This window comes from Brassica rapa, chromosome A03 (genome assembly GCF_000309985.2).
Source record: "Brassica rapa cultivar Chiifu-401-42 chromosome A03, CAAS_Brap_v3.01, whole genome shotgun sequence".
Lineage (NCBI taxonomy): Eukaryota > Viridiplantae > Streptophyta > Magnoliopsida > Brassicales > Brassicaceae > Brassica > Brassica rapa.
The window spans coordinates 38,137,724-38,154,160 of record NC_024797.2 but is presented as its reverse complement, the minus strand read 5'-3'; the positions used below and the strand labels follow the sequence as shown (position 1 = coordinate 38,154,160).

General features: G+C 44.9%; 8 non-coding genes and 24 pseudogenes across 8 annotated transcripts; all 32 read left to right on the top strand.

The window, feature by feature from the left end:
* Nucleotides 1-211: 211 nt before the first annotated feature.
* On the top strand, nucleotides 212-330 carry LOC117133273 (annotated as a pseudogene).
* A 373-nt stretch (nucleotides 331-703) lies between these two features.
* Nucleotides 704-822, top strand: LOC117133089. Its single transcript, XR_004456931.1, has one exon. It is a non-coding gene; the product is annotated as a 5S ribosomal RNA (ribosomal RNA).
* A 376-nt stretch (nucleotides 823-1,198) lies between these two features.
* On the top strand, nucleotides 1,199-1,317 carry LOC117133275 (annotated as a pseudogene).
* A 336-nt stretch (nucleotides 1,318-1,653) lies between these two features.
* On the top strand, nucleotides 1,654-1,772 carry LOC117133222 (annotated as a pseudogene).
* Nucleotides 1,773-2,146: 374 nt separating this feature from the next.
* LOC117133100 lies at nucleotides 2,147-2,265 on the top strand. The gene has a single exon (XR_004456942.1). It is a non-coding gene; the product is annotated as a 5S ribosomal RNA (ribosomal RNA).
* Nucleotides 2,266-2,638: 373 nt separating this feature from the next.
* On the top strand, nucleotides 2,639-2,757 carry LOC117133279 (annotated as a pseudogene).
* Nucleotides 2,758-3,124: 367 nt separating this feature from the next.
* LOC117133155 lies at nucleotides 3,125-3,243 on the top strand. The gene has a single exon (XR_004456996.1). It is a non-coding gene; the product is annotated as a 5S ribosomal RNA (ribosomal RNA).
* Nucleotides 3,244-3,617: 374 nt separating this feature from the next.
* Nucleotides 3,618-3,736, top strand: LOC117133278 (annotated as a pseudogene).
* A 373-nt stretch (nucleotides 3,737-4,109) lies between these two features.
* On the top strand, nucleotides 4,110-4,228 carry LOC117133290 (annotated as a pseudogene).
* A 372-nt stretch (nucleotides 4,229-4,600) lies between these two features.
* Nucleotides 4,601-4,719, top strand: LOC117133255 (annotated as a pseudogene).
* A 294-nt stretch (nucleotides 4,720-5,013) lies between these two features.
* LOC117133286 lies at nucleotides 5,014-5,132 on the top strand (annotated as a pseudogene).
* Nucleotides 5,133-5,505: 373 nt separating this feature from the next.
* On the top strand, nucleotides 5,506-5,624 carry LOC117133244 (annotated as a pseudogene).
* Nucleotides 5,625-5,998: 374 nt separating this feature from the next.
* On the top strand, nucleotides 5,999-6,117 carry LOC117133284 (annotated as a pseudogene).
* A 373-nt stretch (nucleotides 6,118-6,490) lies between these two features.
* LOC117133233 lies at nucleotides 6,491-6,609 on the top strand (annotated as a pseudogene).
* Nucleotides 6,610-6,981: 372 nt separating this feature from the next.
* LOC117133276 lies at nucleotides 6,982-7,100 on the top strand (annotated as a pseudogene).
* A 380-nt stretch (nucleotides 7,101-7,480) lies between these two features.
* On the top strand, nucleotides 7,481-7,599 carry LOC117133200 (annotated as a pseudogene).
* A 373-nt stretch (nucleotides 7,600-7,972) lies between these two features.
* LOC117133277 lies at nucleotides 7,973-8,091 on the top strand (annotated as a pseudogene).
* A 374-nt stretch (nucleotides 8,092-8,465) lies between these two features.
* LOC117133288 lies at nucleotides 8,466-8,584 on the top strand (annotated as a pseudogene).
* A 373-nt stretch (nucleotides 8,585-8,957) lies between these two features.
* LOC117133264 lies at nucleotides 8,958-9,076 on the top strand (annotated as a pseudogene).
* A 372-nt stretch (nucleotides 9,077-9,448) lies between these two features.
* Nucleotides 9,449-9,567, top strand: LOC117133292 (annotated as a pseudogene).
* A 380-nt stretch (nucleotides 9,568-9,947) lies between these two features.
* LOC117133177 lies at nucleotides 9,948-10,066 on the top strand (annotated as a pseudogene).
* A 373-nt stretch (nucleotides 10,067-10,439) lies between these two features.
* Nucleotides 10,440-10,558, top strand: LOC117133287 (annotated as a pseudogene).
* Nucleotides 10,559-10,938: 380 nt separating this feature from the next.
* LOC117133111 lies at nucleotides 10,939-11,057 on the top strand. The gene has a single exon (XR_004456952.1). It is a non-coding gene; the product is annotated as a 5S ribosomal RNA (ribosomal RNA).
* A 372-nt stretch (nucleotides 11,058-11,429) lies between these two features.
* LOC117133272 lies at nucleotides 11,430-11,548 on the top strand (annotated as a pseudogene).
* A 372-nt stretch (nucleotides 11,549-11,920) lies between these two features.
* On the top strand, nucleotides 11,921-12,039 carry LOC117133280 (annotated as a pseudogene).
* Nucleotides 12,040-12,402: 363 nt separating this feature from the next.
* On the top strand, nucleotides 12,403-12,521 carry LOC117133144. The gene has a single exon (XR_004456985.1). It is a non-coding gene; the product is annotated as a 5S ribosomal RNA (ribosomal RNA).
* A 374-nt stretch (nucleotides 12,522-12,895) lies between these two features.
* LOC117133283 lies at nucleotides 12,896-13,014 on the top strand (annotated as a pseudogene).
* Nucleotides 13,015-13,387: 373 nt separating this feature from the next.
* Nucleotides 13,388-13,506, top strand: LOC117133271 (annotated as a pseudogene).
* Nucleotides 13,507-13,880: 374 nt separating this feature from the next.
* LOC117133087 lies at nucleotides 13,881-13,999 on the top strand. The gene has a single exon (XR_004456930.1). It is a non-coding gene; the product is annotated as a 5S ribosomal RNA (ribosomal RNA).
* Nucleotides 14,000-14,372: 373 nt separating this feature from the next.
* LOC117133274 lies at nucleotides 14,373-14,491 on the top strand. Its single transcript, XR_004457092.1, has one exon. It is a non-coding gene; the product is annotated as a 5S ribosomal RNA (ribosomal RNA).
* A 380-nt stretch (nucleotides 14,492-14,871) lies between these two features.
* LOC117133294 lies at nucleotides 14,872-14,990 on the top strand. The gene has a single exon (XR_004457095.1). It is a non-coding gene; the product is annotated as a 5S ribosomal RNA (ribosomal RNA).
* A 266-nt stretch (nucleotides 14,991-15,256) lies between these two features.
* Nucleotides 15,257-15,373, top strand: LOC117133211 (annotated as a pseudogene).
* The last annotated feature ends 1,064 nt before the right edge of the window (nucleotides 15,374-16,437 follow it).

Below are 16,437 nucleotides of genomic sequence, written 5' to 3'. Positions count from 1 at the left end.
TTTGACCCTCAAACGGGATGCAGAAAGTTACGGCACTTAAAAAAGATCGAAAGCGGATTCTCAGGTTGTTTTTGATGCTTTCTTAACGCCATTAACCTCGACGCACTTTTTCGCTCAAAACAAAACGGCCAGAAAACCATGTGGGCCCCACAGCCTTACACTTGGATTGGCCGAAACAAAGAATATACGGAAAAGCGAGTGTTGTACTGACGGGTGCGATCATACCAGCTCTAATGCACTGGATCCCATCAGAACTCTGCAACTAAGCGTGGTTGGATGAGACTAGTACTAGGATGGGCGACCTCCCGTGAAGTCCTCATGTTGCACTCCTTTTATTTTTTATTTTTCAGCCTAAAACGAGTCTAAACTTGGAAACCTCATAACTTTTGAACCGTGAGGAACTACATCACCCATATAGCCATTGCGGAAAGACCCATAAACCATAATGGGCGGTGAATAGACGGTGCAATTTTTCGGGGTCAAAGTCAGCCGTTATGACCCTCAAACGGGATGCAGAAAATTACGGCACGTAAAAAAGATCGAAAGCAGTTTCTCAGGGTGTTTTTGATGCTTTCTTAACGCCATTAACCTCGATGCACTTTTTCGCTCGAAACAAAACGGCCAGAAAATCATGTGGGCCCCACAGCCTTACGCTTGTATTGGCCGAGAAAAGGATATATAGAAACGAGAGTGTTGTACTGACGGGTGCGATCATACCAGCACTAATGCACTGGATCCCATCACATCTCCGCAGCTAAGCATGCTTGGACGAGAGTAGTACTAGGATGGGTGACCTCCCGGGAAGTCCTCATGTTGCACCCCTTTTATTTTTTATTTTTATTTTTCAGCCTAAAAAGAGTCTAAACTTGGAAACCTCATAACTTTTGAATCGTGAGGAACTACGTCGCCCATAACACTCGGAAAGCCCCCGAAACCTTAATGGGCGGTGAATAGACGGTGCAATTTTTCAGGCTCAAATTCAGCCGTTTTGACACTCAAACGGGATGCAGAAAGTTACAACACTTAAAAAAGATCGAAAGCGGATTCTCAGGTTGTTTTTGATGCTTTCTTAACGCCATTAACCTCGACGCACTTTTTCGCTCAAAACAAAACGGCCAGAAAATCATGTGGGCCCCACGGCCTTAAACTTGGATTGGCCGAAACAAAGAATATACGGAAAAGCGAGTGTTGTACTGACGGGTGCGATCATAGCAGCCCTAATGCACTGGATCCTATCAGAACTCTGCAGCTAAGCGTGGTTTGGCGAGAGTAGTACTAGGATGGGTGACCTCCCGGGAAGTCCTCGTGTTGCACCCCTTTTTATTTTTATTTTTCAGCCTAAGACAAGTCTAAACTTGGAAACCTCATAACTTTCGAACTGTGAGGAACTACGTCACCCATAGAACTGTTGCGGAAAGCCCCAGAAACCATAATGGGCGGTGAGTAGACGACGCAATTTTTCGGGCTCAAATTCAGCCGTTTTGAAAGATCGAAAGCAGTTTCTCAGGGTGGGTTTGATGCTTTCTTAACGCCATTAACCTCGACGCACTTATTCGCTCCAAACAAAACGGCCAGAAAATCATGTGGGCCCCACAGCCTTACACTTGTATTGGCCGAGAAAAGGATATATAGAAACGAGAGTGTTGTACTGACTGGTGCGATTATACCAGCACTAATGCACTGGATCCCATCGCATCTCCCCAGCTAAGCGTGCTTGGACGAGAGTAGTACTAGGATGGGTGACCTCCCGGGAAGTCCTCATGTTGCACCCCTTTTATTTTTATTTTTTTTCACCCTAAAAAGAGTCTAAACTTGGAAACCTCATAACTTTTGAACCGTGAGGAACTACGTCGCCCATAACACCATTTCGGAAAGCCCCCGAAACAATAATGGGCGGTGAATAGACGGTTCTATTTTTCGGGCTCAAATTCAGCCGTTTTGACCCTCAAACGGGATGCAGAAAGTTACGGCACTAAAAAAAGATCGAAAGCGGATTCTCAGGTTGTTTTTGTTGCTTTTTTAACGCCATTAACCTCGACACACTTTTTCGCTCAAAACAAAACGGCCAGAAAATCATGTGGGCCCCACGGCTTACACTTGGATTGGCCGAGAAAATGATATATAGAAACGAGAGTGTTGTACTGACGGGTGCGATCATACCAGCACTAATGCACTGGATCCCATCACATCTCCGCAGCTAAGCGTGCTTGGACGAGAGTAGTACTAGGATGGGTGACCTCCCGGAAAGTCCTCATGTTGCACCCCTTTTATTTTTTAGTTTTCAGCCTAACACGAGTCTAAACTTGGAAACCTCATAAATTTTGAACCGTGAGGAACTACATCACCCATAGAACCAATGCGGAAAGCCCCAGAAGCCATAATGGGCGGTGAATAGACGGTGCAATTTTTCGGGGTCAAATTCAGCCGTTTTGACGCTCAAACGGGATGCAGAAAGTTACGGCACTTAAAAAAGATCGAAAGCAGTTTCTCAGGGTGTTTTTGATGTTTTCTTAACGCCATTAACCTCGACGCACTTTTTCGGTCGAAACAAAACGGCCAGAAAATCATGTGGGCCCGACAGCCTTACACTTGTATTGGCCGAGAAAAGTATATATAGAAACGAGAGTGTTGTACTGACGGGTGCGATCATACCAGCACTAATGCACTGGATCCCATCACATCTCCACTGCTAAGCATGCTTGGACGAGAGTAGTACTAGGATGCGTGACCTCCCGGGAAGTCCTCATGTTGCACCCCTTTTATTTTTTATTTTTATTTTTCAGCCTAAAAAGAGTCTAAACTTGGAAACCTCATAACTTTTGAACCGTGAGGAACTACGTCGCCCATAACACTCGGAAAGCCCCCGAAACCAGGTGAATAGACGGTGCAATTTTTCAGGCTCAAATTCATCCATTTTGACCCTCAAACGGGATGCAGAAAGTTACGGCACTTAAAAAAGATCGAAACCGGATTCTCATGTTGATTTTGATGCTTTTTAACGACATTAACCTCGACGCACTTTTTCGCTCAAAACAAAACGGCCAGAAAATCATGTGGGCCCCACAGCCTTACACTTGGATTGGCCGAAACAAAGAATATACGGAAACGCGAGTGTTGTACTGACGGGTGTGATCATACCAGCACTAATGCACTGGATCCCATCACATCTCCGCAGCTAAGCGTGCTTGGACGAGAGTAGTACTAGGATGGGTGACCTCCCGGGAAGTCATCTTGTTGCACCCCTTTTTATTTTTATTTTTCAGCCTACAACGAGTCTAAACTTGGAAACTACATAACTTTTGAACCGTGAGGAACTACATCACCCATAGAACCATTGCGGAAAGTCCCAGAAACCATAATGGGCGGTGAATAGACGGTGCAATTTTTTGGGGTCAAATTCAGCCGTTTTGACCCTCAAACTGGATACAGAAAATTACAGCACGTAAAAAAGATCGAAAGCAGTTTCTCAAGGTGTTTTTGATGCTTTCTAAACGCCATTAACCTCGACGCACTTTTTCGCTCAAAACAAAACGGCCAGAAAATCATGTGGGCCCCACGGCCTTACACTTCGATTGGCCGAAACAAAGAATATACGGAAAAGCGAGTGTTGTACTGACGGGTGCGAAAATACCAGCACTAATGCACTGGATCCCATCAGAACTCTGCAGCTAAGCAAGGTTGGGCGAGAGTAGTACTAGGATGAGTGATCTCCCCGGAAGTCCTCGTGTTGCACCTCCTTTTATTTTTATTTTCAGCCTAAAACGAGTCTAAACTTGGAAACCTCATAACTTTTGAACCGTGAGGAATTACGTCGCCCGTAGCACCATTTCGGAAAGCCCCAGAAACGATATTGGGCGGTGAATAGACGGTGCAATTTTTTGGGGTCAAATTCAGCCGTTTTGACCCTCAAACGGGATACAGAAAATTACAGCACGTAAAAAAGATCGAAAGCAGTTTCTCAAGGTGTTTTTGATGCTTTCTTAACGCCATTAACCTCGACGCACTTTTTCGCTCAAAACAAAACGGCCAGAAAATCAGGTGGGCCCCACAGCCTTACACTTGGATTGGCCGAAACAAAGAATATACGGAGAAGCGAGTGTTGTACTGACGGGTGCGAAAATACCAGCACTAATTCACTGGATCCCATCAGAACTCTGCAGCTAAGCAAGGTTGGGCGAGAGTAGTACTAGGATGGGTGATCTCCCCGGAAGTCCTCGTGTTGCACCTCCTTTTATTTTTATTTTCAGCCTAAAACGAGTCTAAACTTGGAAACCTCATAACTTTTGAACCGTGAGGAATTACGTCGCCCATAGCACCATTTCGGAAACCCCAGAAACGATATTGGGCGGTGAATAGACGGTGCAATTTTTTGGGGTCAGATTCAGCCGTTTTGACACTCAAACGGGATACAGAAAATTACAGCACGTACAAAAGATCGAAAGCAGTTTCTCAAGGTGTTTTTGATGCTTTCTTAACGCCATTAACCTCGACGCACTTTTTCATTCAAAACAAAGCGGCCAGAAAATCATGTGGGCCCCACAGCCTTACACTTGGATTGGTCGAAACAAAGAATATACGGAAACGCGAGTGTTGTACTGACGGGTGTGATCATACCAGCACTAATGCACTGGATCCCATCACATCTCCGCAGCGAAGCGTGCTTGGACGAGAGTAGTACTAGGATGGGTGACCTCCCGGGAAGTCATCTTGTTGCACCCCTTTTTATTTTTATTTTTCAGCCTAAAACAAGTCTAAACATGGAAACTACATAACTTTTGAACCGTGAGAAACTACATCACCCATAGAACCATTGCGGAAAGTCCCAGAAACCATAATGGGCGGTGAATAGACGGTGCAATTTTTTGGGGTGTTTTTGATGCTTTCTTAACGCCATTAACCTCGACGCACTTTTTCGCTCAAAACAAAACGGCCAGAAAATCAGGTGGGCCCCACGGCCTTACACTTGGATTGGCCGAAACAAAGAATATACGGAGAAGCGAGTGTTGTACTGACGGGTGCGAAAATACCAGCACTAATGCACTGGATCCCATCAGAACTCTGCAGCTAAGCAAGGTTGGGCGAGAGTAGTACTAGGATGGGTGACCTCCCGGGAAGTCCTCCTGTTGCACCTCCTTTTATTTTTATTTTCAGCCTAAAACGAGTCTAAACTTGGAAACCTCATAACTTTTGAACCGTGAGGAATTACGTCGCCCGTAGCACCATTTCGGAAAGCCCCAGAAACGATATTGGGCGGTGAATAGACGGTGCAATTTTTTGGGGTCAAATTCAGCCGTTTTGACCCTCAAACGGGATACAGAAAATTACAGCACGTACAAAAGATCGAAAGCAGTTTCTCAAGGTGTTTTTGATGCTTTCTTAACGCCATTAACCTCGACGCACTTTTTCATTCAAAACAAAACGGCCAGAAAATCATGTGGGCCCCACAGCCTTACACTTGGATTGGCCGAAACAAAGAATATACGGAAACGCGAGTGTTGTACTGCCGGGTGTGATCATACCAGCACTAATGCACTGGATCCCATCACATCTCCGCAGCGAAGCGTGCTTGGACGAGAGTAGTACTAGGATGGGTGACCTCCCGGGAAGTCATCTTGTTGCACCCCTTTTTATTTTTATTTTTCAGCCTAAAACGAGTCTAAACATGGAAACTACATAACTTTTGAACCGTGAGAAACTACATCACCCATAGAACCATTGCGGAAAGTCCCAGAAACCATAATGGGCGGTGAATAGACGGTGCAATTTTTTGGGGTCAAATTCAGCCGTTTTGACCCTCAAACGGGATACAGAAAATTACAGCACGTAAAAAAGATCGAAAGCAGTTTCTCAAGGTGTTTTTGATGCTTTCTTAACGCCATTAACCTCGACGCACTTTTTCGCTCAAAACAAAACGGCCAGAAAATCAGGTGGGCCCCAAGGCCTTACACTTGGATTGGCCGAAACAAAGAATATACGGAGAAGCGAGTGTTGTACTGACGGGTGCGAAAATACCAGCACTAATGCACTGGATCCCATCAGAACTCTGCAGCTAAGCAAGGTTGGGCGAGAGTAGTACTAGGATGGGTGACCTCCCGGGAAGTCCTCCTGTTGCACCTCCTTTTATTTTTATTTTCAGCCTAAAACGAGTCTAAACTTGGAAACCACATAACTTTTGAACCGTGAGGAACTACGTCGCCCGTAGCACCATTTCGGAAAGCCCCAAAAACCATATTGGGTGGCGAATACGCGGTGCAATTTTTCGGGCTCAAATTCAGCCGTTTTGATCCTCAAACGGTATGCAGAAAGTTACGGCACGTAAAAAAGATCGAAAGCGGATTCTCAGGTTGTTTCTGATGCTTTTTTAACGCCATTAACCTCGACGCACTTTTTCGCTCAAAACAAAACGGCCAGAAAATCATATGGGTCCCACGGCCTTACACTTGGATTGGCCGAAACAAAGAATATACGGAAAAGCGAGTGTTGTACTGACGGGTGCGATCATAGCAGCACTAATGCACTGGATCCTATCAGAACTCTGCAGCTAAGCGTGGTTTGGCGAGAGTAGTACTAGGATGGGTGACCTCCCGGGAAGTCCTCGTGTTGCACCTCCTTTTATTTTTATTTTCAGCCTAAAACGAGTCTAAACTTGGAAACCTCATAACTTTTGAACCGTGAGGAACTACGTCGCCCGTAGCACCATTTCGGAAAGCCCCATAAACCATATTAGGTGGCGAATAGGCGGTGCAATTTTTCGGGCTCAAATTCAGCTGTTTTGACCCTCAAACGGGATGCAGAAAGTTACGGCACGTAAAAAAGATCGAAAGCAGATTCTCAGGTTGTTTTTGATGCTTTTTTAACGCCATTAACCTCGACACACTTTTTCGCTCAAAACAAAACGGCCAGAAAATCATATGGGCCCCACGGCCTTACACTTGTATTGTCCAAGAAAATGATATATAGAAATGAGAGTGTTGTACTGACGGGTGCGATCATACCAGCACTAATGCACTGGATCCCATCACATCTCTGCAGCTAAGCGTGCTTGGACGAGAGTAGTACTAGGATGAGTGACCTCCCAGGAAATCCTCATGTTGCACCCCTTTAATTTTTTATTTTTCTTTTTCAGCCTAAAACGAGTCCAAACTTGGAAACCTCATAACTTTTGAACCGTGAGGAACTACGTCGTCCGTAGCACCATTTCGGAAAGCCCCAGAAACAATATTGGGCGGTGAATAGACGGTGCAATTTTTTGGGCTCAAATTCAGCCGGTTTGGCCCTCAAACGGGATGCAGAAAGTTATGGCACTTAAAAAAGATCGAAAGCGGATTCTCAGGTTGTTTTTGATGCTTTCTTAACGCCATTAACCTCGACGCACTTTTTCGCTCAAAACAAAACGGCCAGAAAACCATGTGGGCCCCACGGCCTTAAACTTGGATTGGCCGAAACAAAGAATATACGGAAAAGCGAGTGTTGTACTGACGGGGGCGATCATAGCAGCACTAATGCACTGGATCCCATCAGAACTCTGCAGCTAAGCGTGGTTTGGCGAGAGTAGTACTAGGATGGGTGACCTCCCGGGAAGTCCTCGTGTTGCACCTCCTTTTATTTTTATTTTCAGCCTAAAACGAGTCTAAACTTGGAAACCTCATAACTTTTAAACCGTGAGGAATTACGTCGCCCGTAGCACCATTTCGGAAAGCCCCAGAAACGATATTGGGCGGTGAAAAGACGGTGCAATTTTTTGGGTTCAAATTCAGCCGTTTTGACCCTCAAACGGGATACAGAAAATTACAGCACGTACAAAAGATCGAAAGCAGTTTCTCAAGGTGTTTTTGATGCTTTCTGAACGCCATTAACCTCGACGCACTTTTTCATTCAAAACAAAACGGCCAGAAAATCATGTGGGCCCCACAGCCTTACACTTGGATTGGCCGAAACAAAGAATATACGGAAACGCGAGTGTTGTACTGACGGGTGTGATCATACCAGCACTAGTGCACTGGATCCCATCACATCTCCGCAGCGAAGCGTGCTTGGACGAGAGTAGTACTAGGATGGGTGACCTCCCGGGAAGTCATCTTGTTGCACCCCTTTTTATTGTTATTTTTTTGCCTAAAACGAGTCTAAACATGGAAACTACATAACTTTTGAACCGTGAGAAACTACATCACCCATAGAACCATTGCGGAAAGTTCCAGAAACCATAATGGGCGGTGAATAGACGGTGCAATTTTTTGGGGTCAAATTCAGCCGTTTTGTCCCTCAAACGGGATACAGAAAATTACAGCACGTAAAAAAGATCGAAAGCAGTTTCTCAAGGTGTTTTTGATGCTTTCTTAACGCCATTAACCTCGACGCACTTTTTCGCTCAAAACAAAACAGCCAGAAAATTAGGTGGGCCCCACGGCCTTACACTTGGATTGGCCGAAACAAAGAATATACGGAGAAGCGAGTGTTGTACTGACGGGTGCGAAAATACCAGCACTAATGCACTGGATCCCATCAGAACTCTGCAGCTAAGCAAGGTTGGGCGAGAGTAGTACTAAGATGGGTGACCTCCCGGGAAGTCCTCCTGTTGCACCTCCTTTTATTTTTATTTTCAGCCTAAAACGAGTCTAAACTTGGAAACCTCATAACTTTTGAACCGTGAGGAACTACGTCGCCCGTAGCACCATTTCGGAAAGCCCCAGAAACCATATTGGGTGGCGAATACGCGGTGCAATTTTTTGGGCTCAAATTCAGCCGTTTTGATCCTCAAACGGTATGCAGAAAGTTACGGCACGTAAAAAAGATCGAAAGCGGATTCTCAGGTTGTTTCTGATGCTTTTTTAACGCCATTAACCTCGACGCACTTTTTCGCTCAAAACAAAACGGGCAGAAAATCATGTGGGCCCCACGGCCTTACACTTGGATTGGCCGAAACAAAGAATATACGGAAAAGCGAGTGTTGTACTGACGGGTGCGATCATAGCAGCACTAATGCACTGGATCCCATCAGAACTCTGCAGCTAAGCGTGGTTTGGCGAGAGTAGTACTAGGATGGGTGACCTCCCGGGAAGTCCCCGTGTTGTACCTCCTTTTATTTTTATTTTCGGCCTAAAACGAGTCTAAACTTGGAAACCTCATAACTTTTGAACCGTGAGGAACTACGTCGCCCGTAGCACCATTTCGGAAAGCCCCAGAAACCATATTGGGTGGCGAATAGGCGGTGCAATTTTTCGGGGTCAAATTCAGCCGTTTTGACCCTCAAACGGGATGCAGAAAGTTACGGCACGTAAAAAAGATCGAAAGCAGATTCTCAGGTTGTTTTTGATGCTTTTTTAACGCCATTAACCTCGACACACTTTTTCGCTCAAAACAAAACGGCCAGAAAATCATGTGGGCCCCACGGCCTTACACTTGTATTGTCCAAGAAAATGATATATAGAAATGAGAGTGTTGTACTGACGGGTGCGATCATACCAGCACTAATGCACTGGATCCCATCACATCTCTGCAGCTAAGCGTGGTTGGACGAGAGTAGTACTAGGATGAGTGACCTCCCAGGAAGTCCTCATGTTGCACCTCTTTAATTTTTTATTTTTCTGTTTCAGCCTAAAACGAGTCTAAACTTGGAAACCTCATAACTTTTGAACCGTGAGGAACTACGTCGTCCGTAGCACCATTTCGGAAAGCCCCAGAAACCATATTGGGCGATGATTAGACGGTGCAATTTTTTGGGCTCAAATTCAGCCGGTTTGGCCCTCAAACGGGATGCAGAAAGTTATGGCACTTACAAAATATCGAAAGCGGATTCTCAGGTTGTTTTTGATGCTTTCTTAACGCCATTAACCTCGACGCACTTTTTCGCTCAAAACAAAACGGCCAGAAAATCATGTGGGCCCCACGGCCTTAAACTTGGATTGGCCGAAACAAAGAATATACGGAAAAGCGAGTGTTGTACTGACGGGTGCGATCATAGCAGCACTAATGCACTGGATCCCATCAGAACTCTGCAGCTAAGTGTGGTTTGGCGAGAGTAGTAGTAGGATGGGTGACCTCCCGGGAAGTCCTCGTGTTGCACCCCTTTTTATTTTTATTTTTCAGCCTAAAACGAGTCTAAACTTGGAAGCCTCATAACTTTTGAACTGTGAGGAACTACGTCACCCATTGAACTGTTGCGGAAAGCCCCAGAAACCATAATGGGCGGTGAGTAGACGGCGCAATTTTTCGGGCTCAAATTCAGCCGTTTTGACCCTCAAACGGGATGCAGAAAATTACGGCACGTAAAAAAGATCGAAAGCAGTTTCTCAGGGTGGTTTTGATGCTTTCTTAACGCCATTAACCTCGACGCACTTATTCGCTCGAAACAAAACGGCCAGAAAATCATGTGGGCCCCACAGCCTTACACTTGTATTGGCCGAGAAAAGGATATATAGAAACGAGAGTGTTGTACTGACTGGTGCGATTATACCAGCACTATTGCACTGGATCCCATCGCATCTCCCCAGCTAAGCGTGCTTGGACGAGAGTAGTCCTAGGATGGGTGACCTCCCGGGAAGTCCTCATGTTGCACCCCTTTTATTTTTTATTTTTATTTTTCAGCCTAAAAAGAGTCTAAACTTGGAAACCTCATAACTTTTGAACCGTGAGGAACTACGTCGCCCATAACACCATTTCGGAAAGCCCCCGAAACAATAATGGGCGGTGAATAGACGGTGCTATTTTTCGGGCTCAAATTCAGCCGTTTTGACCCTCAAACGGGATGCAGAAAGTTACGGCACTAAAAAAAGACCGAAAGCGGATTCTCAGGTTGTTTTTGATGCTTTTTTAACGCCATTAACCTCGACACACTTTTTCGCTCAAAACAAAACGGCCAGAAAATCATGTGGGCCCCACGGCCTTACACTCTGATTGGCCGAAACAAAGAATATACGGAAAAGCGAGTGTTGTACTGATGGGTGCGATCATAGCAGCACTAATGCACTGGATCCCATCAGAACTCTGCAGCTAAGCGTGGTTTGGCGAGAGTAGTACTAGGATGGGTGACCTCCCGGGAAGTCCTCGTGTTGCACCTCCTTTTATTTTTATTTTCAGCCTAAAACGAGTCTAAACTTGGAAACCTCATAACTTTTGAACCGTGAGGAACTACGTCGCCCGTAGCACCATTTCGGAAAGCCCCAGAAACCATATTGGGTGGCGAATAGGCGGTGCAATTTTTCGGGGTCAAATTCAGCCGTTTTGACCCTCAAACGGGATGCAGAAAGTTACGGCACTTAAAAAAGATCGAAAGCAGTTTCTCAGGGTGTTTTTGATGTTTTCTTAACGCCATTAACCTCGACGCACTTTTTCGGTCGAAACAAAACGGCCAGAAAATCATGTGGGCCCCACGGCCTTACACTTGGATTGGCCGAGAAAAGGATATATAGAAACGAGAGTGTTGTACTGACGGATGCGATCATACCAGCACTAATGCACTGGATCCCATCACATCTCCCCAGCTAAGCGTGCTTGGACGAGAGTAGTACTAGGATGGGTGACCTCCCGGAAAGTCCTCATGTTGCACCCCTTTTATTTTTTAGTTTTCAGCCTAACACGAGTCTAAACTTGGAAACCTCATAACTTTTGAACCGTGAGGAACTACATCACCCATAGAACCATTGCGGAAAGCCCCAGAAACCATAATGGGCGGTGAATAGACGGTGCAATTTTTCGGGGTCAAATTCAGCCGTTTGACCCTCAAACGGGATGCAGAAAGTTACGGCACTTAAAAAAGATCGAAAGCAGTTTCTCAGGGTGTTTTTGATGTTTTCTTAACGCCATTAACCTCGACGCACTTTTTCGGTCGAAACAAAACGGCCAGAAAATCATGTGGGCCCGACAGCCTTACACTTGTATTGGCCGAGAAAAGTATATATAGAAACGAGAGTGTTGTACTGACGGGTGCGATCATACCAGCACTAATGCACTGGATCCCATCACATCTCCGCAGCTAAGCATGCTTGGACGAGAGTAGTACTAGGATGCATGACCTCCCGGGAAGTCCTCATGTTGCACCCCTTTTATTTTTATTTTTTTCAGCCCAAAAAGAGTCTAAACTTGGAAACCTCATAACTTTTGAACCGTGAGGAACTACGTCGCCCATAACACTCGGAAAGCCCCCGAAACCAGGTGAATCGACGGTGCAATTTTTCGGGCTCAAATTCAGCCGTTTTGACCCTCAAACGGGATGCAGAAAGTTACGGCACTTAAAAAAGATCGAAAGCGGATTCTCATGTTGTTTTTGATGCTTTTTTAACGACATTAACCTCGACGCACTTTTTCGCTCAAAACAAAACGGCCAGAAAATCATGTGGGCCCCACAGCCTTACACTTGGATTGGCCGAAACAAAGAATATACGGAAACGCGAGTGTTGTACTGACGGGTGTGATCATACCAGCACGAATGCACTGGATCCCATCACATCTCCGCAGCTAAGCGTGCTTGGACGAGAGTAGTACTAGGATGGGTGACCTCCCGGGAAGTCATCTGGTTGCACCCCTTTTTATTTTTATTTTTCAGCCTAAAACGAGTCTAAACTTGGAAACTACATAACTTTTGAACCGTGAGGAACTACATCACCCATAGAACCATCGCGGAAAGTCCCAGAAACCATAATGGGCGGTGAATAGACGGTGCAATTTTTTGGGGTCAAATTCAGCCGTTTTGACCCTCAAACTGGATACAGAAAATTACAGCACGTAAAAAAGATCGAAAGCAGTTTCTCAAGGTGTTTTTGATGCTTTCTTAACGGCATTAACCTCGACGCACTTTTTCGCTCAAAACAAAACGGCCAGAAAATCATGTGGGCCCCACGGCCTTACACTTCGATTGGCCGAAACAAAGAATATACGGAAAAGCGAGTGTTGTACTGACGGGTGCGAAAATACCAGCACTAATGCACTGGATCCCATCAGAACTCTGCAGCTAAGCAAGGTTGGGCGAGAGTAGTACTAGGATGGGTGATCTCCCCGGAAGTCCTCGTGTTGCACCTCCTTTTATTTTTATTTTCAGCCTAAAACGAGTCTAAACTTGGAAACCTCATAACGTTTGAACCGTGAGGAATTACGTCGCCCGTAGCACCATTTCGGAAAGCCCCAGAAACGATATTGGGCGGTGAATAGACGGTGCAATTTTTTGGGGTCAAATTCAGCCGTTTTGACCCTCAAACGGGATACAGAAAATTACAGCACGTACAAAAGATCGAAAGCAGTTTCTCAAGGTGTTTTTGATGCTTTCTTAACGCCATTAACCTCGACGCACTTTTTCATTCAAAACAAAACGGCCAGAAAATCATGTGGGCCCCACAGCCTTACACTTGGATTGGCCGAAACAAAGAATATACGGAAACGCGAGTGTTGTACTGACGGGTGTGATCATACCAGCACTAATGCACTGGATCCCATCACATCTCCGCAGCAAAGCGTGCTTGGACGAGAGTAGTACTAGGATGGGTGACCTCCCGGGAAGTCATCTTGTTGCACCCCTTTTTATTTTTATTTTTCTGCCAAAAACGAGTCTAAACTTGGAAACTACATAACTTTTGAACCGTGAGGAACTACATCACCCATAGAACCATTGCGGAAATCCCCAGAAACCACATTGGGCGGTGAATAGACGGTGCAATTGTTCGGGCTCAAATTCAGCCGGTTTAACCCTCAAACGGGATGCAGAAAGTTTTGGCACTTAAAAAAGATCGAAAGCGGATTCTCAGGTAGTTTTTGATGCTTTCTTAACGCCATTAACCTCGACGCATTTTTTCGCTCAAAGCAAAACGGCTAGAAAATCATGTGGGCCCCACGGCCTTACACTTGGATTGGCCGAAACAAAGAATATACGGAAAAGCGAGTGTTGTACTGACGGGTGCGATCATACCAGCACTAATGCACTGGATCCCATCAGAACTCTGCAGCTAAGCATGGTTGGGCGAGAGTAGTACTAGGATGGGTGACCTCCCGGGAAGTCCTCGTGTTGCACCTCCTTTTATTTTTATTTTCAGCCTAATACGAGTCTAAACTTGGAAACCTCATAACTTTTGAACCGTGAAGAACTACATCGCCCGTAGCACCATTTCGGAAAGCCCCAGAAACCATATTGGGTGGAGAATAGGCGGTGCAATTTTTCGGGCTCAAATGCAGCAATTTTGACCCTCAAACGGGATGCAGAAAGTTACGGCAAGTAAAAAAGATCGAAATCGGATTCTCAGGTTGTTTTTGATGCTTTTTTAACACCATTAACCTCGACGCACTTTTTTCGCTCAAAACAAAACGGCTAGAAAATCATGTGGGCCCCACAGCCTTACACTTGTATTGTCTGAGAAAATGATATATAAAAACGAGAGTGTTGTACTGACGGGTGCGATCATACCAGCACTAATGCACTGGATCCCATCACATCTCCGCAGCTAAGCGTGCTTGGACGAGAGTAGTACTAGGATGGGTGACCTCCCGGGAAGTCCTCATGTTGCACCCCTTTAATTTTTTATTTTTCTTTTTCAGCCTAAAACGAGTCTAAACTTGGAAACCTAATAACTTTTGAACCGTGCGGAACTACGTCGTCCGTAGCACCATTTCGGAAAGCCCCAGAAACCATATTGGGCAGCGAATAGACGGTGCAATTTTTCGGGCTCAAATTCAGCCGTTTTGACCCTCAAACGGGATGCAGAAAGTTACGGCACTTAAAAAATATCGAAAGCGGATTCTCAGGTTATTTTTGATGCTTTCTTAACGCCATTAACCTCGACGCACTTTTTCGCTCAAAACAAAACGGCCAGAAAATCATGTGGGCCCCATGGCCTTACACTTGGATTGGCCGAAACAAAGAATATACGGAAAAGCGAGTGCTGTAAGGACAGGTGCGATCATACCAGCAGTAGTGCACTGGATCCCATCAGAACCCTGCAGCTAAGAATGGTTGGGCGAGAGTAGTACTAGGATGGGTGACCTCCCGGGAAGTCCTCGTGTTGCACCTCCTTTTATTTTTATTTTCAGCCTAAAACGAGTCTTTTTCGGGCTCAAATTCAGCCGTTTTGACCCTCAAACGGGATGCAGAAAGTTATGGCACTTAAAAAAGATCGAAAGCGGATTCTCAGGTTGTTTTAGATTTTTTTTAACGCCATTAACCTCGACGCACTTTTTCGCTCAAAACAAAATGGCCAGAAAATCATGTGGGCCCCACGGCCTTACACTTGGATTGGCCGAAACAAAGAATATACGGAAACACGAGTGTTGTACTGACGGGTGCGATCACCAGCACTAATGCACTGGATCCCATCAGAACTCTGCAGCTAAGCGTTGTTGGGCGAGAGTAGTACTAGGATGGGTGACCTCCCGGGAAGTCCTCGTGTTGCACCATTTTTTATTTTTATTTTTCAGCCTAAAACGAGTCTAAACCTGGAAACTCCATAACTTTTGAACCGTGAGGAACTACATCACCCATAGAACCATTGCGGAAAGCCCCAGAAACCATAATGGGCGGTGAATAGACGGTGCAATTTTTTGGGGTCAAATTCAGCCTTTTTGACCCTCTGATATCACTCAAATTACCCTAAAGAGTGTTACTCTCATCAAAAGAGGTTCAGATGTAGTACTTAGGGATCGAATCCACAGAGACTCTAGGATTACTCAACAGACTTAAATAATTAGAAATGAAGATAGACTAAACGGTTTTAATAGTTTTAAAAGCAGTAAATGATAAATCGAAAACAACAGTGATTCAATAGATTGAATTGAAGTGGTTTCAAGATTGGGAAAGCAGCTAGATTCAGGCAATTCTCAGGTATAAAATGTATGCACTTACTTTAGACTAAAGGGTTTAATCGTTCTTGAACTAAACATTGATTTAACGGGATAGGTTATCTTCACTAGATTACGGATCTCAATTGTCGTATTTTGATCTCGAGAGAGTGTCAATAGATGTGACTTGATGTACATAGACCGATACACCTTTGTAACGATCGACCGACAGAACGATAGTTGCGTCGATCGACGGTTATTCTAGCAAGCTTTGCGAACGGGTTTAACTTGTTCTCTAACCTTCTCAGACCAACTGTCGTTGCGCCTGAGTTAGTTAGATCACGCAAATGGGTTCAGGTATTGAGGGGAAACGGTTAGTTGGACTCAATTGATCCTAAGAACTAAAATGAAGGTGATCAATCTCAATTTTAGTATTAAGTCCATAAGCAAAGAAAGAACAATCAAAACACCTTTTTAACAGTCATATTAGCAGTACATAATTTCAACCATGGTGAGAAACCTAAATCTAACAATTGGTTTACTCAAATATATTCATGAGAGACAAAGTCATGATGGTGTGAAATAAACTCAAATGAAACATAGAACACAAATAGATAGACTAATAGAAATAAAGTAGTTCAAGATCTTCTCTGTTTTGCAGTCTCAGATCTATCTCTCCAATCC